The following is a 24084-nucleotide window of genomic DNA, read 5'->3' on the forward strand; positions in this document are numbered from 1 at the left end:
TCAGTGGCTGTACCATTACAGGAAACAATCGGTCTTCCGGGGTTACCCGGCTTATGTATCTTGGGGAGCATGTAAAATCTACCAGGCCTAGGGTCCTTTGGGAGTAAATACTGGTACAAGCTCTCGACAATCTTTTTAGCGTTTTTTAATCTTGTTAGGACTTTGGTTACATTGGCACTAATTTCGGGGGCAGGGTCAGTTTCGAGAGCTCTGTAAAATTCCGCGCACTGAAGTTGGCGGAGGCCTTCTGTAACGTATGATTGTTTATCCATTACAACTATCGCGCCTCCTTTATCTGCCCTCTTAATTACGATATCCTTGTCGTTCTCTAATGCCGACAAGCTTTCTTGCTCCTGCTTAGTGAGGTTATACCTGAGTTTGCGTTTGGCGCTGTCCTGATACGCACGGAAGATATCCTTCTGAACTGCTTTAATGTACAAATCAAGGGTTTTATCTCGGTTAGGTTCTGGAGTGAACTCTGATTTTATACGAAACGGATTACTGTTCGACTCTGTCTTTTCATGAAAATATTCTGCAAGCCGTAGCCTCCGGGCAAAGTTATCAAGATCTAAATGTAACTGGTATTCATCCACTCTTGCATCATTAGGGCAGAACGATAATCCTTTACCAAGTAGGGAACGATCGGAGTTCGTAAGTTCACGTAAAGAAAGGTTGATAACGTTACGATCTTTTGGTTGTCGGTCGGCATCACGCATTGGAGGGGAATTATTAGTTAGATGCGTTTCAGGGGCGTGCTGCAGATTAGGGTTTGAGGCTCCGGCAGAAGTGGACAAGAAATTGGGCGCGTTTGAGGCGGTGTTATCGGCGGTATGATGTTGTATGTTATCCCAAGTGAGCTTTTTTTCTTTCTGTAGTTTTAGGCTCACACGTTTCTTTTGAAAGAACTCGTCTAGTTCTGCTCTATGAGACTCAGATAAGGTGGTTTCGTTTGAGACGGTGTTTGCCTCCTCTGACAGGGAATTTATTGTATCTTGACACTGCATAATTAGTATTTTGGTTAGGGCTTGGGACGTATTGTGCAGGGTTGATAACCACTCTTTTTCAAGGTTTTGGTTAAGAGGGAACGTAGATATCTTACGAATCTGCAGTCCTCGCGGGCATTTTCCACTCCTTTCATATGTTACAAGAGTATTAAGGTGAGAGGAGTAGCGCGCAATTTTGTCCGCGATTTTTCTGAGTTGGAAAAACGCCTGAGTGTCACTGCTAGTAGTTTCGCCGGGATAAATTGGTTCAGACTCACCGGTTAGTCAATCCTGCTTCTTAGACGTCTTCTGAACGTGGACGTGGCTCCGACTGCTCGCTGCTGCTTCCTGGATTGTGGGCCATACTGGATCAGGCGTCCCGGTGACTCCTTCCTTGTGGACAGGCAGCCGACGTAGAAGCCGGGGCAGTAGGGTTCGCACTCGGTGTGCTATCTGCCGGACTCCCTCGAAGTTAGGGTGCAGGCCGTCGGCTGCTAGGACTCTCGTCGGGGGTTGTCGATGAAAGCCGTGGTCCAGAAAGTAGAGGTCCGGCGATCGCTTGCACAGGTCTCGCAGCCGCATGTTGAAGCCGTACGCCCGCGGGTTACATTGGAACTCACGGCGCCTGTCGGGATAAGATCGACGGCGGTTGAAGGAGCGGGGTAGAATAAGAGTACATACCACAAGATCGATGTTCCCGCGGGAACGAATGTGATCCAGAAGCTGCACGTAGTGCCGGATGGCCGAGTCGGGGTCGCTGTATGGCATGTCGTTTGTCCCACAGTGCAGGACGACGACGCGCACGCTGGGGGGTAGCTGGTCAACCTCCTCCAAGAAGTCCGCAATGCGGCCTCCGCTCCTGGTCACGAACATCGTTGGGGCAGTTCGGGATCTGGGGTCAAAATGGAACCGTAAGTGTTTAGTTTGGGAGTCACCAAGAACAGCAACAACGGGGGCATAAAAAGGGTACTTCCTGATGGGCATCTTGGGTCCGCTTCTGTCGGTGGTCATCGTAGAGGTACAAGTTGAAATAAACGAATGCGGTTGACCACGAAAAATAAAGGTATTCAATAAAGATCAGAAGTGGAGACGGTGCTTCTACAGGATAAGGAATAAAAGGGGGACTTTATTAAAAACTAAGAGGGGGTATTCGACGTTTCGACAGCAGCGCTGTCTTCGATCGTTCCCTACTTGGTAAAGGATTATCGTTCTGCCCTAATGATGCAAGAGTGGATGAATACCAGTTACATTTAGATCTTGATAACTTTGCCCGGAGGCTACGGCTTGCAGAATATTTTCATGAAAAGACAGAGTCGAACAGTAATCCGTTTCGTATAAAATCAGAGTTCACTCCAGAACCTAACCGAGATAAAACCCTTGATTTGTACATTAAAGCAGTTCAGAAGGATATCTTCCGTGCGTATCAGGACAGCGCCAAACGCAAACTCAGGTATAACCTCACTAAGCAGGAGCAAGAAAGCTTGTCGGCATTAGAGAACGACAAGGATATCGTAATTAAGAGGGCAGATAAAGGAGGCGCGATAGTTGTAATGGATAAACAATCATACGTTACAGAAGGCCTCCGCCAACTTCAGTGCGCGGAATTTTACAGAGCTCTCGAAACTGACCCTACCCCCGAAATTAGTGCCAATGTAACCAAAGTCCTAACAAGATTAAAAAACGCTAAAAAGATTGACGAGAGCTTGTACCAGTATTTACTCCCAAAGGACCCTAGGCCTGGTAGATTTTACATGCTCCCCAAGATACATAAGCCGGGTAACCCCGGAAGACCGATTGTTTCCTGTAATGGTACAGCCACTGAGAATCTTTCATCATTCGTGGATCATCTCCTCAAGCCCATCCCGTCTAAATTCGACTCATACGTTAAGGATACCAACCATTTCCTTCAAGATATACGTAAAATAAACGTTCCCCCTAACTGTCTGTTAGCAACCCTAGATGTCACTTCCCTGTATACTAACATTCCTCACTCAGATGGAATAGCAGCAGCAGAGCGTGCATTTAAGAATCAACCCGATCAGGGTTATGATACGTCTGTCCTCACGGAGCTCCTGAATCTGATCCTAACATGCAATAACTTTGAATTCGACGACAAACACTACATACAGGTCAATGGTACAGCAATGGGAACAAAAATGGCCCCTAACTATGCAAATATCTTCATGGCATCCTTGGAAGAACCGTTCCTCAGAAATTGTGCACTGAAGCCACTCCTATATAAGCGATTCCTAGATGATATATTCATTATTTGGCCCCACTCCGAATGCGACCTTCAGTTGTTTGTTAACGACTTTAACCAAGTACATCCCAGTATTGAATTTACATTCAATTACTCCTCCTCAGCTGTTAATTTTCTGGATGTGGAAGTTAAACTACATAATGGAATCATAACCACCAGTCTGTATCGCAAGCCTACCGACTCCCAACAATATCTATCGTTCCAGAGTTGCCACCCCAGGCACACTAAGCTAGCTATCCCTTATAGTCAAGCGCTGCGTTACCGGAGAATATGTTCTAACGATGATGAACTAGACAATCATCTTGAGAGCCTTGAAGAAACTTTCGCAGATAGAAAATATCCTAATCAGGTCGTAAAAGATGCCATAGCCAGAGCTAGATCAACTGATCGAGAGAACCTATTCCAAACACAGCCCCGAGCCGATAAGAATTCTTCGGTAAACCTCACTATTAGCTTCAACGGTTATGCCCCGGACGTAAACCGCATACTTAAACGGCACTATGCAATCCTCACCCAATCTGATCGCATGAGTCAGGTGTTTCCGGAACCACCCCGCGTTACTTATCGTCGAGCAAGGAACATCCAAGACAGACTTGTGAACGCCAAGTTAAACAAGTCCTTGGAACACAACGGTTGTCAACCATGCAACGGACGCAGATGTCAGATCTGTAAATTAATGCAAACTGCTACCACAGTAGAAAGCACAAATTCTAATTATCGCACAAAAATTAATGGTCTATTTAACTGCAACTCTTCTAACGTCCTTTATCTCCTTCAATGTAATGAGTGCAAGGCCCAATATATCGGTCAAACAGCTACATCCTTCCGAATCCGATTCAACAACCACAGGTCCGACGTATCAAAGAAACCTAATCTGCCAGTGTCTCGACATTTTAGTAAACCCGGCCACTCAATTAACGACATAGCCATTTTCGTTCTGCAATCGGGTTTTCCATCCCAACGCCTTAGAGAACAAAGAGAATCGTTCCTGATCTACAAATTTAAAAGCCAGATCAACGAGGACCCCGGCGTCCTCTCAACAGTTCGCAACCTAAATTCCTAATTCTCTCAGAATACATACACTCTTTTGTATCTCTTTCAGACTCCCCGATTGGTCACCCCAGGAAATCATTGCCCTCCGGCGAAGAACTTGACTGCCTATGATTCATTGTACCCCTTTACCTTTGTTTGACAAAGCACGTGTGCTGCCCTCTCTCCTTGTACATATTCCCCTCTCATTCTTTGCAATTGTCTTGCGCCACCATAGTATCCCATTCCTGTTGAAGACAGCGCTGCTGTCGAAACGTCGAATACCCCCTCTTAGTTTTTAATAAAGTCCCCCTTTTATTCCTTATCCTGTAGAAGCACCGTCTCCACTTCTGATCTTTATTGAATACCTTTATTTTTCGTGCGCTCTATATATATATAATCGAAGTTGATGAGATGTTCTAGAACAGCATAAGATACGGACAGGCGCGCATCTTATTAGAGCGCGCGGTTCCGGCCGCATCCCATCGCCGAATGGGAGAATAAACAAACTGAACTTAATTGAACGTTGTTGGTCAGGTGCAACCCAGAAAGTAGGACTTCATTACCGTAACTGTAACAGGAGACTAGTTGGTCCGAAATGAAAAACGAATAACCTCGGCTGAACTGCATGCCAAAAAGTTTATTTAAAGCGAGCGATAAAAGAGAAACGAGCGCTACTTTTCAGCTACTTGACTAAGAAACAGGTGCTACTAGTGAAGCAGTACCTGTTTCTTACTCAAGTAGAAGAAAATCACCACTTGCTTTCTTTCATCGCTCGCTTTCAATATAATTTCTGGACACGTTAGAGCAAATACCATGTATATACATAGCCACGCGGCAGTCTGTGCGCGCGACAGTTACTTCGCGGCCGCTAACATAAAAAAAATTATATGCACCCGACTTCTGCGGCCCTGTGCGCACCGCGCGTCAAAAGTCCAGCAAGTTTCAATGTGTTGAAAGCTAATGCCACTGAGGCCCGAAGCCAGGGGGAGGGGGGAGGTGCAACCACCTGAGATAGTACCTTTGGTAGCGCATTTGGGAGAGGGAAACAAAGAGAAATCGTCCTCCCCCATGAAGTCCCTATAGTCCTCCGATAAGCCTTCGATCCTATCTTGAAATTGAAGGAGAAGAGCTCCAGGTACAAGGAGCTAGGTATGAAACCATGAAATGCTATTCAGATTTGATCAAATTTGAGCTGATGTTGAAGTTTGCACATGCTCATATAGTGGGTATGGATGTGTGTAAGTTGCCACCAACATCCTTTAAACCAAACTAAATATGTCCAAAATCTGTCTCCACATAGATTCTCCACAAAAAATCTCCACATATCTCCAACCGCATAAACCAAAGCACATCTTTGACTCAGAAAACAGAAATTATACAATCGACTCAGCATTAAAATGACCATGCTCTGAAGCACAAGAGTGGTTATCATGGCATTCTGCATGGCTTTGACTGCTCTTTTCAGTTTCCATTTTTCTTTTGTGAGCACAGCATGTTGTCTGTCTGTCCCCTTTGTCATCGCAGTTTGGCTGCACAAAATGCCCCTTGCTTTCATTCTATTACACAAATTCACTTCAGTTGTTTATTTTCCATTCACCGATGGGTGCGGATGGGGGAACAAGCCGCAAAATGCAGCTTAACGACTGAAGCAATATACACACAGTAACACCAATACCAGCACATAAACAACGGCACACAGGGCAACCTAGGAAATACTAGATTAAGACAGACTAAATATACATTACTAGGTGCTGCACAAGACTAGGCACTATTAAGTACTAGACTACGTACACAAAAGTACCACAAAAGTATATACAATATCGGAACTGATAGTGACGATGCTTCATAGTGAACTGCTAACTTTGCGCAATTACGGCTAGTAGCGGCTTCCACGAGATATGCGAAAGGTCCACACCTCTTGCACTCAGGCAGTAGTGTACTACTCAAACTTTGCATACTGTCGGTTGTGCAAAATGTGGAAACGTGCTGATGTTCAAAATGCCTGTTGGGGTAGATACACAAATTTAACTGGAGACCCGCCAAGGCAGTGAGGTTAGTGATATTGCAGTAAAGTACAGAGATGATTGAATACACTAAGACAGCATGAAGTAGGATACACGATTGGACACAAGTTAATAAATTAAAAAAGAATGCTAGCGAGACAAAAGGTATTACGTTAGAACCTAAAAACAAAATGGTTTCGATACCAGTAGACCCACAGCTACGTGTGGTAAGTCTTATGCGTTACTTTCACTAGTTACTTGCGCTGTGATGACCAGCATACCAGTATACCAGATGACCAGACTAGTTATTAAACTTTATCGGATTACAGGAATTATTTCGCATAATTGTTACCTCATCCAAGTTAAGATCAAGCTTTTGTTGTATAACCCTGTTTTTGTCGCATTTGAACTATGCCTCCTAGACTGGGGTACAACCACCTCCGCAATAAGAACAAAATCTATAGGTTATAAAAGAGGTCCTACGCGCTCCTGGTAGTGAGAATAATGCACAACAGAGCTATTGCTGAAATTTAACATTAGAAGTATCTTTATTTATGCGAGGTTTTGTTAATTAATGTTAGTTAAAATTAATTAATAAGGTTATTTTAATTAATGTATTAAAGTAACCTCATGTCATATAAGCCATGTTAAACGTCACCTCATTCCTCTTTTCACCTCTTATCATGTAAACCCTCAAGATACACGTTAAAGCTTCAACTTCAAAACCTTTGTCATTTGCAACTTCTATTTACACATAACATTTTATATTTGTGTTTCACTTGAGATTTTTTAATTCTGCTTTTTTTTCTTGTGTGTGACAATAATTTGCTGTATGAATGGAAGTGTAGACGAGAGCTGCCGGCATTTCGAACAGAGACTGTTGTCCCTCTAGGCACCGCCCTCATAAGTGCCCAGAAGAACAACAGTCTCTGTTCGAAGTATCGGCGGTTCTCGTCCTGGGGCACTTCCCTTCATACTTCCTTACCAGTTTACTAGATTTTCTACCAATCATTTGCTGTATTCTACAGGCATCACACTAGAATGCAGCCAGTCTGAAGACAGCAGCTTGGTTGCCATCCTCATTGTTACACCAATAATGAGGAGACTGCAGGGCAAGGAGACTGCAACGGAGGTTATTTTCATCGACTCAACCTCATCATGTGATTCAGCACACAGCACAGTCACAGTCCTCCTTGCTGGAACAAATGCTGGTGCAGTGCCTATAGCTGTGACACTTCACAATGCACTGAAGGATACATTCTGGCATTTAGACTCCTCAAGAAAACCTATCCAGATTGCTTTGGTGGCAAAGAGGTGAGCAGATGGTCACTCTGGCACTATTCAGGAAAAATACACATGAAGAAATGGCATTTTTTTATGTCATGCTCACACTTTTCTATTTGTTTTAAGGCTTGCCAGTCCCTGACCCAGTCTCCAGACCCTGTCATAAGTTATAAATTCTGCTAGGTTGATAATACCTATACACCATGTTGGGAGTCATAACTTTGTGAAACACTGCATCGATCTCTTCACAAAAACAATGTGAAAGCGATTTTAGCATTGCAAAACACAGGTTTAAGGCATGGCATATTGGATAAGTATATCAACTCAGAAAAATAAAGTGAAACGTAATTTCTTGGACAGAACGCAGAAGAACTCCGAGTATTGTATGACATATGCATTCAGTAAAACGGAGCAATGTCAGCTACAAAAGATAATGACAGGACCTTTGTTATTCTATTTTCTTGTGTAAGGTTTGTTTTAGGAACAGCATCCAAGTTCATGAACGCTGCAAGTCCAATGGTACTTTGTAGACATCTTTCACATTAATGTATTTTCCACATAATTTTTTAGTTGTTTCGAGACATGAAACCTCGAATTCTGAACCCAATTTTGCATGTAAAAACTTGTAAGAATGTACAGTATGGTACACATTAGAATTCCTGAGCTGCTTTTATTTTGTGAAAAATTATGTTTGAATTTTATGTAGAGAGGCCAACGAGGCCCAAACTGTTACACTGCCCACTGTGTGCTGGAAATGGAGCACATGCTGTTTAACTAATTAACATTACCTGACCACAGGAACCACTTGTGTTTATGACCGATGATTCAGCTGCAGAAAGGGCTGCTCTGCAAGCAACTTGGCCCAGCAGCACATGTCTGCTTTGCCATTTCCATGTGGCTCAGGCTGAGTGGAGGTGGCTCATGTCAGCGAAAAACAAACTCAACCCTGCTGAGAGAAGGCCCCTGATGTCTGCATTCCAGAAGGTTTTTATCTTGTGTTACAATTTACTATTATCATCTCCATCATGCTATTATTTCCTGCATCTGAGGCACATTTCTGTAACAGTTATAATCATAGCTACTATGTGGAACCCATACTAGGTCACTCGGGTGATATGTGATTTATTTTCTGCAGACTCGTTCTCTTTGAGAAACAGGATTTAGAGGAATTAGACTGGTGACAGTATCCATCAATCTGCATAGTTCTCATTTTATCCGTGTGCATAATATTTATTCCCTTTTAGTTACTCGCATTAAACTTGTTGAGATTTCAAACATGTGTAGCTGACAGAGCATAAAGTTACAGCACAAAGCAGAAGCTTAAAGCTACTATAGAACAATCAGGTTCTAGAATCTAGATATCAGCCTTCCTCTCTTGTTCCTGGCAACTTTTGGCAACTGTTTGACCCTTTTCAGATTATGTATGCCTTTACTGCAGAAGACCTGGAATCTGCAAAAGCACACCTACAGACACTCTCTCATGAAGCCTTTGTTACCCGCGTGCAGGACTTCCTGCGGAGAGAAGAAGAATGGGTACTGTTCTTCCGAAACTGGTTACCAACACGCGGGCACAACACAAACAACTTTTCCGAGGCGTGCATCCGTATTCTCAAAGACATTATCCTTGGAAGAACAAAGGCCTTTAATGCCGTAGCCCTAGTTGATTTTGTTGCAATCGTGTGGGAGAAATACTTTGAGGCACGCATCCTTGAACACGCTCACAACCGTGTTGCTGCTGGACGCCTCTTATATGACAGGCTACTCAAAAAGATGCCACAGGGGGCAGCGAACAAAATTGTCTCTCTGGAGCACAATGTGTACTCTGTTCCAAGTGCTCAACAAACAGGAGAGACGTGCAGAGTATATGCAGATATTGGAACATGTACCTGTGGGGCAGGAAAGCAAGGTGCATTTTGCAAGCATCAAGCTTTGGTACACAATACAGTTGGTGGTATCTTCCCCAATGCACCAGCACTTACTGCAGACGATCGCCATCAGTTGGGGAATCTAGCTTTGGGAGACCGCTGCCCCCCTGTCGCCTTCTTCATGGACTTTCGTGTAAATGAGGCCTTGACAAGTCAGCAGGAGGAAACACATCATGTCGATAGTACACCTGTACCTCAGCAGCATCCTGCTGATCCTTGCTTCACAGAGCCATCAGAGCCATCAACATCGTACCAAAGTGGAACTGCAGACAAGGTTTGTTCTCCTAATGTAATTCATGTATATGCTTCGTAACATTCAATGAACTGCGCTTTCTTATTACAGTGCATAACTGGTGACATCCATGCCCTTTCGAAAGAGCTCGAACGATGCCATATGCTCGTCAAAGGGAACAGCACCTACAACAAATACCTCCAAAAGGCAATCCACAGCCTCAAGAAAATTCAAACAGCTGTTCCTGCAATATCGCATTAAAGGGGCACAAAAATGAAAAAAAAAAATGCTATCAAAAGTAAGTCAGTGTTTCAATTGGTACAATTCAAACAAAATTAGTTCACATAGCGCTACCGTTTAGAAGCAAAGCGCAATGAAAACAGAGCCGAGTTTCGCGGCAACGAATTGGATCCCTAGGAGGCAAAAATTAGTGGCATTCAATGAGACCACAGGAGAAGCGTGCGCATACCTATCGTGGGAGTGTGGATTTGGAACGGGTCCGATCGTAGTGTTCCATATATGTGCGGCATGATGCGCACTGCTGCACTTTTGAATACAGATTCACTGAATTGTAGCCACAACAGTTCTCGCGAATGTTCCACTGACAACATTTATCTTCACGTCCTTCGGACAGCGACACCAGTACGTTTCGTAACACGCACTATGTATTTCACCGGGACTGCTCCATGACGTGGCACGCGCAGAATGGACTAAAAACACCGATGAACACCACGAACTGAAGCGACGTTCACTGCTTAGCGCCGGCGCAAGAAAGGGTTCGGTAAAATTTTGATTGTAGCTACACAACGGAATCAAAGTTTTCAATTATGATAACAGGTACGAAATTAACACAGCATGTGACGTAATTTGAAGTGACCACGTTTTTGCATTTTAGTGCCCCTTTAAGAAGCTGTGTCACTCCCAGGTCACGCAACATTTTATAGTGGAGAGTGGAGAAAGGATGCACATTCGTTTCCATTGCCATGACAACATACGCACTTATAAAGAGTGGGCAGGCCACCAGACTGTTTTCAGTATGGTGACCTTCGGGGACTTCGGGCAAGCCTGCACAGATAAACGTCACTTCCTAGTCTTCTGTCGAGGTGTCGCAGCATTGTTCCACCGTCAACAGTGGCTTGAAAAAAAAGCATTAAAGCAAGGAACGTGGGCTGCATATAACGTATGTATGACGAATACAACATATGAAATGGAGCCATACATTTAGTGGGTTGCATGTGGTTTCTCAATTCCTGTAACTATAACTATGTGTTTATCATCTTGCTTGCTGTGTGGATCAGTCCTTTTTACTTCCCTGTTTGTGGATACTGGATGCATTTTTACCTGACTTCAGCGTGCTTGCAGGTGTATATTCAAAGGGAAGCGAATTATTGGATGTTCGAAAGAAAACACTTCACATTTTGCACTATCTATTTCTGTAACACCCCGGGACTCCAGTCATACAATTATGAAGATCTACTCCGACATGTTGGTCTCATTCCCCTTTCAACTCAGTGCGACATTACCGATTCTACTTTCTTATATAAGTGCATTCATTCTCAAATTGACTGCCCACAGTTGCTAGGATCTCTGCATTCTGCTATTGCACGTGTGTCCTCACGGAAGCATCCTACATTTTTTTACCCGAATGTATGTAAGGGGGACTATCTCGCGATGCAAGACCCTCATAAACTCGCTGTCATGTGATATTTTTTCTGTATCCCTTCCTGTTGTATGCAAAGAAGTTGTAGCTAAAGTTTTTCATTTGTGAAGTTCACCCTGTTTGCTTGTGCCAAGTTTTCTTTTCCCGACATCCTGCAGTTTTTCTGATCAGTATTGCGTATAATTTTTGTGATATTTTACTCATATATTTAGTCCTAGTTTCACATATATGTAATGTGCAGTTTGTTATTCCAGACATGCCTGTAATTTTAGATATAAGCAGTCCACCAACATTATTGTTATATATATAGCTGTTGCTGTAATTCGTGTTGTGTAGCTGTAACAGTCCTGTGATTTTTGTACGTGCAGCTTCTTTTCTTTATGTGTCTCTCAGGTCAGTGTTGACACAGTTTTTGGTCTTATGTGACCAGACAAGCATCCTGTGAAAGAGTGTGCATAGCTACTAAACAAACTAGTTAGAACTAGCAGGCTACATAATGCTTTCTGACTCTGTTTTGTTCTATTTTCTAGCCACAGTGAGTCATTGGAGGCAGTGCTGCAGCACCAACAATCACTCATTGGAAGAAAGGAATGAGGTGGCCATCAACACCCTGCTGCCAGTTCAACACTCCTCAGTCAAAACACAGGACGCCTGCTTGGCGGCAGAGTCAATCCAGTTTTAGACTGAGTTTTGTACCGTAGACTTCGTGTGTGGTTTACTGTGAATAAATGTTTATGCTGAGATCCGTGTTGCTATCAATTATATCACATTTCTGCATGAATGCATGCCAGGACGGTAGCAGGACTAGTCATGGTCTAAAGTAGGTCTAAGGGTGGCTAAAGTAAGGTACAGGAAATGTATAACCCTAGACCTGTCGCCTGCATGGAGGGATAAAATTGGTCTAGCTGTAGACTTCATGTCTAATACATGGTTAAGTGTCTGACCCTGTTCCAGACATCCAGGTGAAAAGAATGTCTAAATCTCGGCTAGGTACATAGACATCGGATGTCTAGGGCTAGTTGGCTAGGTGGCGTAACAAACTGCGCATGTTGACGGTACTTGGCACAGAGCTCTGTAGGTCGATCTGCGATATCACAATCTGCCGTGATTCAGGCAGAATAGCTATTCGAATGCACGAAGTAGAGGGAAACGTGTAGGTGAATGAAAGAGCAACACACAACTTTGTTGCAACGAAGAAAATCTGTTTATTAATGCGAGTCACGATTTCATTAGAGAACAGTACAGTAAAATGAAGCTGTTTCACGGAGTAGTCAACAGACATGTATCTGCTGCTGCCAAGGAGCATGTAAAAACGTAGTCGTGGATGGGATGCTGTTCTACAGCATTACGTCTGAGCAAACAATACTTGCGTCTGTCTTTTTTTTAGGTATGCTCCCTCGAAAAGGGAAGAAAAATGTGGAGGTACAGTCTCTCAGTTTCCCGTCTGTAAATCAGGATGACATCAGGTGCTGCTGATGCATTTGGGTGTTATAAGCTTCGTAATTCTCTGTGCAACTGGACCTCAGGTAAAGGAAGTCAAATACACAGTTGTCACAATTAATGGTCACAAATGCTGAATGTTGTGATATCAAACCTGCCTTGCATACTTTATTTTTGCGCTAAAATAATTTTACACCATACATATGCATTCATATTGCCACTAATTAGCAAATATGATACATGATTGGAGTTCGGACAGAGATCACGTTCAACCAAAATTGGGGCTCAACTGAGTCGGGGTAATAATCAGTAGGAGATGAGTTTAACTTGAAAAAGTCTGACCGTAAATATAATGTTGTAGGTACACAGGCTGTTCGACACAGGTACACCTCTATATTAAAAGAGTGGATGGTGATCATGAGTGGTCTACTTTATTGTATTGAATACATTTAACACACAACTTATGAATGGTGAATATTCCTGCAAAATATTATAATTAATTGAGATTCATAAAGCGAGGCTTATAATTTTGCAATAAATAATGAAATGGGTTTTGTTTCAGAGGGCACTGTTAATAAAATAAAGGACTTTGTGAATTTCGTCAATCAAGAGATGATTCTATTTTGTTTCAGTGAAAATACAGTTGCATTGACTTTCTTTGCAACAAGCTGTGACTGTATTACACAGGAGCATTCACTACGCCACGCTGCACTGTCAGTGTCGGTACTCCCCATATAAAAGAGATGATCGACTGAGCAGCCACGATGTAGAACATGTAGCATATAGCTGCTTGATGTAGACAGTCGTTGTGCCGCGCACTTTGCTGGAGATTCTTCCTTGGTTTTGGTATAATTGCACAAAGATTTAAGCCATAGTTTTGTGGTTAGTACATGAATTTTAGTCATGTAACACGTGCCAGATGAATACGCCTCACACAAACTATCTGGCCACCCTTTTTTGGCTTTTCTGGATTTTAAAAATTACATTCAGGCAGCAATCATGTACTTTTAATTAGTACTTTACTTTTTAAAGGATTTGAAAACCCTTGCTCAAGCAAAAAGTACGCCGCAAGCAGACTTTCAACTGAATGGCCCAAGTTTCAAGTGAAGCCGTTCCTGTGTCATGGCTTCATGCAAATGCTTGAAGAGGTTTGCATCTGAGACACACTTTGCTGTTGGTATACTCTTGCATGACCTGCACACAAGCACAAGCAGGATAAATTGAGAAAATTCACAGAGAAGTACAGAGGCACACTGACACTAAAAGGAATGAAACAGTGTAAGCTTCATCACCTGAACATGTATACTTTGTTGACCTGGAGCCAGAATGCTAGGGCATGCACCAGGCTTCAGTACAGCTCGACTGTGTCCACTATAAAAGAAGTATTGCTGAAAATGAGTGGAGCACATGAGGTCGTGTTTGCAGTCATGATTTCACATTCACTTCCTCAAGTCGCTGAACCCATATCGAATATCGTTCCGTACGTTGTTGTGGGAGTCTGTGAGGGCGACAAATTTTCATTAACAATGTTACAGAAACAGCAGAAGTAGTGCCCTCTTTATCTTTATGTAGCACACGCATAATACACCTTCAAATGTGTTGGAAAAAGCTATAGGATCTCCAGCTGCAGGTGCATGCATCCCTCGAGCCTTCCCGAGTGGAGCTGTTAATGGGTTGGTGCAGCATCTGCTTGCCGTATTCCCAGAGTGAAAATATCTGAGTGCCTCTATTATCTTGAGGAAAATACAAGGTGTTCCTATATGTGCGTGTACTTGTATCTGAAATGCAGTTATTTTCTTAGTAACTTGCACTGTATCTTTCGGTACCTTTTCTTAGATGGTTGAACAAAGACATGGCAGATGGGATCAAACAAATATAAGTAACTGGGATAAGGTGGGTGCTAAGCGGCATGCTACCTTGCGGCATGTGCCCTCTAGTCAATGCTATGTTAGTAAAATATTTCTGATGTTTAAATTTATAGGTTTGGGTGAATGTTACAAATATAAAGCTATGTTTGTACATATTGACACTCTGATGTACAAAGCTGCACGGCCAGGGAAAGACAAACTTAATGCAATCAAAAACATAGAGGAAGAATTTCACACACATGAAAGTAGGAAAAGCAGGCTACTTACTTTAAGAAAGATGCTCCTGATCCACCCTCTCTGCACTGCTTGCAGTTCTCTTTTATGCATTTATTGGGCAACAACAATAACAACTTGGGAGTTCCATCGCCAGAGGCCAATGGGGAGTTTCATGTTTATGTTGCTGACTTCCGAAACAGAGCGTCGAAGCTCTCGGATTTCGGCTCTATTTAAAGGCATCGGTAACCACGATATCTTTGAAATCGCCAATAAACTTACTAATTAAAGACACGTCCACGCGTTTTATGGCTTGACAGGTTTGACAACCACGGATAAGAAACCGAAATCTAAGTAGGCTCGAGTTAGAAAGCTCAGAGGTGGAGGCCAGTCTAAAAGAATACATCGGAACAATAAAACACACAACATATAACCCCACTCTAGATTTAATCGCTTTTTATCACGTTTCACACGTCTTTGTTTGGTACACACAGTCACAAAACGACAAACATGAACCAAAACCATTGTTCAGATTTTCTCCGCCAAAACTAGCGTGCTCCGCCAGTTCTGGCCTGGCAACACGGGGACGCTTAATGGCAGCTTCCTTAGTTTGACGGCAGTTTTGGATGAGCTCCGGTGACCTGGGCGGGGAGGTAAGATTGATATGTGCACGGCGGCAGAACTGTTTGCAAATAGGGCAATTTATGCGATTTTTTGGGAGTTCTAACTTCAAAAAAGGTATTAAGAGCGGTTATATGTACGTAGGTCGTCAGACTGAGAACACGATAAACATTCCGTTAAATGTTCCGTTGAAACAGTCAGCACTCTAGCACGTCATGAAATATTATTTACGCTGTTGCCAGTGTACTGCTGTCCGAGGCGTGTTACCCCATTACGGCTTCTCGAATTTAGCATTATGTATTCGATGCACGGCGATTTTCACATTTATCTTACTTCACAAAACAGTATAGATTATCATGGCTATGTGTAACTTTTGTACGTGTAACGTGTTTACTCTCATATTAGCCTCTGTGAAGTAGGGTAGGGTCCTGAGGCTACCAGGGATAAACATCGCACATCATCGTAACTTCTCTATAATTTATTATTGTTGTTGTACGTGCTTCCGAATTTCGAGATATAGATATTAACAAGAACAGATACAGAGTCACAGATACAATAATCACATGTATATTGCTCTCAGTCTATTCTATTGCTCTTTTATTTTATTTTATGTTTCCAGCGATTTGAGCACACATTTGAATCACAGAGACAACTGCTTGCTCACACCTGTCGCACTTAGTGTAAATTGTGTTATACTGCAGTTGTCCGGGTGTTAAGGTGACGTGACAGAAGACGAAAGTTCAGGGAGTTCAGAACAGTCCTCTTGCGATTTGTAGTTGTTGATTGCAAAATTTTCCGAAGTTCAGCAGCAGGCACTTGTGTTGCCGTTCGGCAAACACTGATCCCCGTCTTGCGTTTCCTCCCCTTTTTTATTTGGTCTAATAAATATATCCCCCACCCATCTTGCCCGCGAAGACTAGTGAACGAGTTACTCTTCTCCTTGCAATCTGGAATGATATGCTTGGTTTAATAAACGAACAAAAGCTTTCCTTGCCGTATGAATTATTTTGAGTGACAAATACCCAGCGCTGTCACCGGTCGGCTTTCCTATTTTGCCCGGGGAAGCGGTGAAACTTCAGACACTTCCCCGTTTCGCTCGAGAGGAAGAACCACCTGAATGCACTCAGTGTAGCGAACCTCTGTCGGTTTTACACAAACTCATCTCATGTCCATCCAGCAGGGCTATGCAGTAGTGCGCGTAAAATACATTTACCTTATAAAACTACGAGCACATGTCCACATTCCACATCCCCAGCGCGCGGGCAGAAGCGACCTTCTCACGTGACACATGACGTTCGCCGAGAGGCGGAGCCCGTGTGACTCGAACTACAGCCGAAGAGAGTTTCCCTGTAGTTCACGATGATGATGATCTTGGGACCGTTCCCTTTGTATCGGGCGGACTCAGCAGCTCGTAACTGCGAGTCCTGGTCAGGACTAATCTACCGTAGATTTTAGTGGAGGGCTCTGGGATTACTTCTTCCCCACCAATATTCCAGTCTTTTCTTAGTGATGTTCACACACTCGTCGTCGCCGGCGAAGCCCAGCGCTTCTGCCAGAGAGTCTGTTCCCGCCTTGGGGGAAATACGAGGGCACCCCAACACAATGTGTTCAGTTGATTCCGCAACCTCCTCACAGATGGCGCACGCTGAAGCATTAGAGCTAGACCACTGATTTCTATTGTAATAGGCTGGATAGCGGATTGAGGGTGCAACCGTACGGTCACCGGCCGCCATCTTGGGAAGCTCAAAACATTGCCGTCCGCGACTCAGCTGCATTATGTGCATGCGCCTTTGCGTAGCATTTTTGTGGTGTCATGCCCGCCTGCTGTGGTTATGGGTGTGCTGACCGTACTGGCAAGGCACCGGGGACGACATTTCACAAGTAAGCGAATTGGTTTTACAAATAAATGTGATTTATTAGTCCACGAGCGGGGTGACAAAACGTTGCTGTTGAAGCATGTGCGCGGCACTTTGTGAATCGTATCTCAAGATCTAAACGTTGAACTTTAAGCAGTACGTTATCTGGATAGAGTCATTGTGATAGTCTAGCCTTCCTGCAGTTCACGGGTATGGTCTCGGCACGCAGCAGGCGTTGAAGTGCGCTTGTCAGCTGTGGTATCTACGGCTCAGGTTGTTGGTCACGGTATCGACGATTGCTTGCTTGAATTAGCCTTGTCATCCCTTCCGTAATTGATGGCATAAATTGTTCAATGCAGGTTCCCTCACGGCCGCCCAGAACATGCGGTAAATGTCAGGCGAAAGGACTGGACGCCGTCGACGACATCACTGGTCTGCAGCAAACATTTTAAAAACAAATGCTTCGACAGAACGGGCCAAACCGTTTGACTGAGGCCTGACGCTGTGCCCAACAAGTTCGACTTCCCAGAACACCTCTAGAAAGTAATAATGCATGCGTCATATGTAGAGGCCGTATTTATATGTACTAAAAGCTGGTTGAACACACATGCATGAAAAATTCATTAATCTTGCTCAAAATATGCACCTCTAGGAATTCACTTGCATGCATTTAAAACACGCTAACAAATTCACTGGGGCAAAAGTATCTTACTTTATGTAGTGTACAAAAAGCATGCAGAGTTGAAAGCATAGATCGAGAAGTTGCCCGTCAAAAGGAACTCGTTACAAAGTTACCGTGTGAAAAATGCAACTAAGTTAATAACTAAGTTATTCAGCCCGAAACGTAGCTCGAAACGTTACAGAGTTACTTTAAAAAAAGAACGAGTTACTCCCAAATTACTTCGGACACAAAATAGCACTACGCAGGTGCAGTTGATTTCGACCCTGAGTTGCCTGCGTTGAGTTTTCGTTTATGTCCAACAATTCGAACGCTTTACATCTTATTCCCTGTGGGCACACGATGGTTCAGCTTCATTTCAATAGCAGCAGTTCTTACTTCCTGAACAGAATACTGTCATTGACTGGACATCACGTTTTATGACATCAAATGCCGTGGAAGAACCGTGAAGAAAGCAAGGAAATAAGTGGACGTGAGTGAAAACCGAATTAGTAACTTGGAACTTAGCTTAAGTTACTTTGGCAAAGTTACCTGAAAAAGGAGTTCCTCTGAAAGTTACCACGGCGCAAAAGTAGCGAGTTAAGTTATATAGTTACCAAGAAAAGGAACTTAGTTACAGTAACGAGTTACCTCTAACTCTGGTTGACAGTGTGTATTTGCATGAAAATCTAACCTCTAGAATCATGTTCCCTAGATAAGAGTTTCAAGCGATGGTTGATGATTGGAATCAGAACTGCACGAAGGGCACCTTAAAGCTGCAGCTAGTCCAATATATGAAAACACTCCTGAATTATGCATTCACACGCAGTGAAAGCCACTCCATATTGGATAGGACAATACTAAGATGGGCAAAAGCATATAAAGAAAAAAGTATTGCATGAAAATTTTGCCTAACGTACAAACTCGTATTAGTGGGACATACAAACACACCAGCCACATGTCTCTTTGGTGCGTTCCAGCATGTTTACTTTACTTAGAGACAATAAATAATTTTTCAACCTCGAATGTCTACTCTTTATTCTCCCTGCTTAAGTTTGCGACAATATATGTTTGAATGCAGCCCAAATGAAAACAATGTGATCCGTCTGATCAAAGAAGATTCCCAGTGCTACAGCAGTATCGGACTGTACTACCTTGCCAAGGAATATACAGAGAAGGTGACAGCCAGGCCTCATCTGCGAAAGAAATTGTCAAGGTTGATCATATTCAACAACCAGTAATGCACTCTGCCCACTTACCTGGTTGACTGCTTCAAACTTTGTGTTGCAACTGGACTTGTGATACTTTGATGTTGGAGCTTTCACCACAAGACCTTGCTACTTAGCCTTTTTATGACTTATTCACTCTACCTCTAGTCATTTTGAACTGTCTTTACCGCAATTTATTTCCCTAGTGCACATATGTCTAGTTGATATGTTTTTACCGTCATATAGCCTTTGTATCACATATCATTCTAGTCCTTTGGAAGTGCTGTAGTGCCGTTCGGCATTTCGTGTCATAACTAGTCATATGTAATAGCGTCCTCGATAAACTTGCTCCGGAATTGCCCCGAAACTACAGTGGTGCGTGGCGCTCTACACTGGCGGTGCCCTGGGCGGAGGCATTATCGAACATGAAACTGCACTGCACTGGTGGATCTGATGGATACTAGCATGCGCTACCTAGAGATCTGTGCTCGTTGTGGCTCGTAGGCTGCGCGACCCGTAGCGAGAGGCACCTGGCGAGCGGCACCGATCGAATGCCATGCTGACGATGACTGTCTGCTGCAACTTTCCCGGCTACACCTGGCTACTTGCCGCTTCCGCCTTCCTCCGTGCTTCCGGCAATCGCGATGTTTCTTGGGATTGCACTCTGGCGCTCGGCCGATTTTCTCGGTGTGGGTTCGGGGCAACTCCGTGCTGCACTGAACGAGTGCACTCCTTTAATCGAGGACGTTCAGTGCGCACCAGTGCAGTTTATCGAGGATGGCAAGCCGCAGCAGGTCGCACCGGGGCGCACCGGTGCACTTTATCGAGGACGCTATAAACTTCCTGTGCAGAGCATAATATTTATACCCAAGCATATTAAGGTGGTTACATAAACAAACGTGCCAAACATTCCCTGGCATTCCACACCCCCGAGCAGAAAGGAAATGGGAGAAACACGAGAAGCAACACGCTGCACACGCTGACAGACGACAAAGGAAACGTAACACAACAAACACCACACAAAACCAGCAAATCACATAATCGAAGTTCAAAGTACAAAATTGGAACGACACGACCTCACACGAGTACAAAATAGACAGGAAATAACATGAATGTGACGGGATTTCACACAAAAAAAACGTAAGGAATCCAATCACGAGGGATTTCTGCAGCGATCCGTGGCAAAATTTTATAGCGTCCTCGATAAACTTGCTCCGGAATTGCCCCGAAACCACAGTGGTGCATGGCGCTCTACACTGGCGGTGCCCTGGGCGGAGGCATTATCGAACATGAAACTGCGCTGCACTGGTGGATCTGATGGATACTAGCGTGCGCTACCTAGAGATCTGTGCTCGTTGTGGCTGGTAGGCTGCGCGACCCGTAGCGAGAGGCACCTGGCGAGCGGCACCGATCGAATGCCATGCTGACGATGACTGTCTGCTGCTATTTGCCCGGCTACACCTGGCTACTTGCCGCTTCCGCCTTCCTCCGTGCTTCCGGCAATCGCGATGCTTCTTGGGATTGCACTCTGGCGCTCGGCATGTATCCGCTTTCTTAAAGGGACAGTCGCATCGACCACAGATCGATTCCGAAACCACAGTGAAATGAGATTCCCCGTCCTTCACTGACCATGACTCCGAAAGTCCCATTCCGATCGACGGAATACTTTTTGCATAATTCGTGTGTAAGCGGCGCTACAGCAGACGACGGATGCGGTCGTCAGGCGGAACTCCCTGCTGAGAATCTTTAGCAACGTCACAAGGAAGGAACGCGGCGAGCCAGAGGAGTCCCCGCGGCTTGCAGCTTGCATGAGCAAGGTCAGGGAGACGAAGGCGAAGGCACATACGGAGATGGAGGGCTCGGAACGCGGAAGTGGCGAATCGTGCTGTTCAAATGCCTTTAGTAATAGCTCCCGTGACGAATATACATGTTTGATGACGGCCCATATTCGACGGATCAGCTTCTTCTGCAAGTCGCTGGTGATGTACGTGCCGCAGCTACGTTAGCGCAACAGAACGAGCCTCAGGACCACTGCTTTTGGTACGTTCATGATCGGAGTGCTCAATACTTAATCCCGTGACATTCACACTACGATGCACGAAACAATCAAAGTGTTTGTGCGGCGTCTGTGCTCCCCAGGAACCGGATGAGTACCTATATGAAAACCAATCATGTCTACCACATTCCACAAAAGTCACAGGTTCAGTAACAGGGAAAGTTTCATGATAACGCGTCCGACAACGAGAAAAGCCAATCACGTTCATGTGAATGACACCATGTTCTTTTATTTCTTTATTGTATTTTATTTATCTAGTTATTAATCATAGGTTAGGGGAGACCTTACGTTGTACCGATTTCGTCTTTTGCTGCTAAGTTACTCACGCGCAAGAGTGACAGATCCGATTGGGAAACTACATAGACATTGTGACTTACTGTCGAAGTTGCTGGCTCGCTTTGTTCGTGGAACACTGTCGGAACGGCGTCAAGTTTCAATTCGTTCCTTTTTTGTGTCAATCCAAGTTGCACTTGCATGATGTTCTCATCCAGGTACACATTATCGGTGAAATGCGAGGAGCATACACGGACAGCATGAACACTCCTTGCTTCATCTGGATACCCGCTAGTGATGTAGCTGCTTCCAACTTTCGCTTCGTCTGGGGTCTGGCTGTAGCTGTATCCTTGGCGTGCGAAATCAAACATCGAGGTTTTCGAAGGAAGTTTTCCTGGAGTCAGGAACGCTGCGTCGGTTTCCAAACGACATCTCACGCGAAGGATGCAAGCGTAGAGATAGTATCCGCGTCACTAGAAAGTGTGACATGTGAATAGGGGCGACGTGCCGGAAAAAAACAAAGCAGCCCCAGACTTGGCGGCAGACGACAGCGTCCTTCACAGCGGATTAGCTAGATTCCACCTTGCGTCACGCGATGTTGTTGGCGCTGGCGCTTTCGAGGATCAAAACGAAACCGGATCTTTTAAATGCGATTCCTCATCACCCGGTCCGTTTTGGAAGGAGAAAATTTGGCAAATAGCTCGGTGGTAGTGTACCGAACACATTGGTATTGGATTCGTAACCACGGTTCCGGATGCGACAGTCCCTTTAAGGATAGGGAGGTAGCAAGTTATGGATCCGCTTTCTTGCTGGTGTGTTGGTAGATGGGTGAAGGTGTTTACTTGTACCTCTTAGCACCGCTGTGAAGATTCAATATTCTGCAATTATCAGCTGCCTGTGTGTTCTGGTTCTGTGTGTACACTTCGTCAAAGCGCCATGGCGCTCTACGCCTGTGCTTTGTTTTGGTTGATTGTGGGTATGGTGAGCTGCCGCTATCACGGTATTACCGCGTTCACACCGCTGTGACATGTGTCCGCTTTCTTTTTGTGGGTTGGTAGATGGGTGACGTTTACTTGCACCGCTGTGAAGCATCTTATGCAATTATAGCCTGTCTATGTTATCTGGTACGCCTATTTGTGTTTGTAGTGCTCTCTCCCTTGGGCGTCGTCTTATTGACAAGATAATGCGATAGTTTTCAATATGTTCCACTGCAGGCCTATAACGAACGTCCTGTGCTATTGCACAGTGCGTAAGTCACGTGCTGTTGCCACCTTACGCTTTGGACAGAACTAACTTGACCTTCTTTTATTTACCAATACTACAGCCTACTTGGCGATGTAGGGTTGCGATACAATAGCGTAGCATATAGCCACCATAACATTATACCTTACTACTTTAACACGATAACACATTTATCATCAAACATATTCTATTTAAAACTTTTTCAAAATGCATCAACTGAGATTGATGCACCTATTTTATTAGGCAAGGCATTCAATGCGAATAAGGTGCAAGGGAGAAATGAGTGCAAAAGGCACCTGTTGGGATTATACCAATTTAGTAGCTTCTGATTGGTGTAGCATCGACTTTGTGGTAAAGATGGATGTGTTTTCTGATCATGTTACTTTAGATGTGGATTTAAAGGGGGAGTCCAGATATCCTGCCCCTCTGCTATGTTTCTGTCTTGACAAAGCGTTTAATTCCCCCCCTTATGTAATGCCCTCGGGCCTTTAAGGGTTAAATAAATGAAATGAAATTGACACGTGATCATGTGACTAGCATTGTGTCTGAGGCTAGAATCCGTAGAGGAAAATACTGGATATGCCCCTGTGTTACAATTTGCATACAAGTGCATGACAGATGGTGCACGATGCCAATTTCTGCTACTGTGAACAGATAACTAACATGTATTTGGCCCATATTATATTTAAAAATGAACGTATTGCCTGTGCGTGAACAGCTTCTATTTTGATATTCGGGCCAGTATAAGGATCCCACACTGCATCTGCATATTCAAGCACAGACTGCACACAGGATCTATAGGCTTGCAGTTTGGTAACTGCTGTTGCATACCTGAGATTCTGCTTTAGCAAACACTCCTTGCTGAAGGCTACATGCGTGATGCGATCAATGTGCCTGTTGTACTTAAATCCTTAGAACAATAACATCAAGGTACAACATCGCAGGACACTTTGCCGAACGTAGAGCGTTCGAGCTGTCTTGACATTATACACTTTTTTCAACTACGTACGTTTTGTCCTCATTATGTATTATGTTGCTATACCTTGCTTGAATCTTAAATATTAGCAGGCCTTCTGGACTAACCAGAGCTGACAACATATTTTGTAGGAGGTAGATGGACCAATGTAGAAGAAATATTGTTTGATGCGTTGATTTTAGATATATGTTTTTCCAGTGATGAATGAGATTACATTCCTCGTTGGAGGCATCTTTGTGCGTGATCACAATAGCGAACAAAGCACAAAATGTGATCTTTGCCATATTCTGAGCG

The 24084-nt window shown here is 44.0% G+C and overlaps 1 long non-coding RNA gene across 1 annotated transcript; it reads right to left on the reverse strand.

The window, feature by feature from the left end:
• Positions 1-872: 872 nt before the first annotated feature.
• LOC135391505 (uncharacterized) lies at positions 873-23621 on the reverse strand. The gene is made up of 3 exons (XR_010422013.1): positions 21677-23621; positions 1665-1875; positions 873-1608 (listed from the first exon to the last, which is right to left on the reverse strand). It is a non-coding gene; the product is annotated as an uncharacterized LOC135391505 (long non-coding RNA).
• Between the last annotated feature and the right edge of the window lie 463 nt (positions 23622-24084).

This window comes from Ornithodoros turicata, chromosome 4, assembly GCF_037126465.1.
Source record: "Ornithodoros turicata isolate Travis chromosome 4, ASM3712646v1, whole genome shotgun sequence".
Taxonomy (NCBI): Eukaryota; Metazoa; Arthropoda; class Arachnida; order Ixodida; family Argasidae; genus Ornithodoros; species Ornithodoros turicata.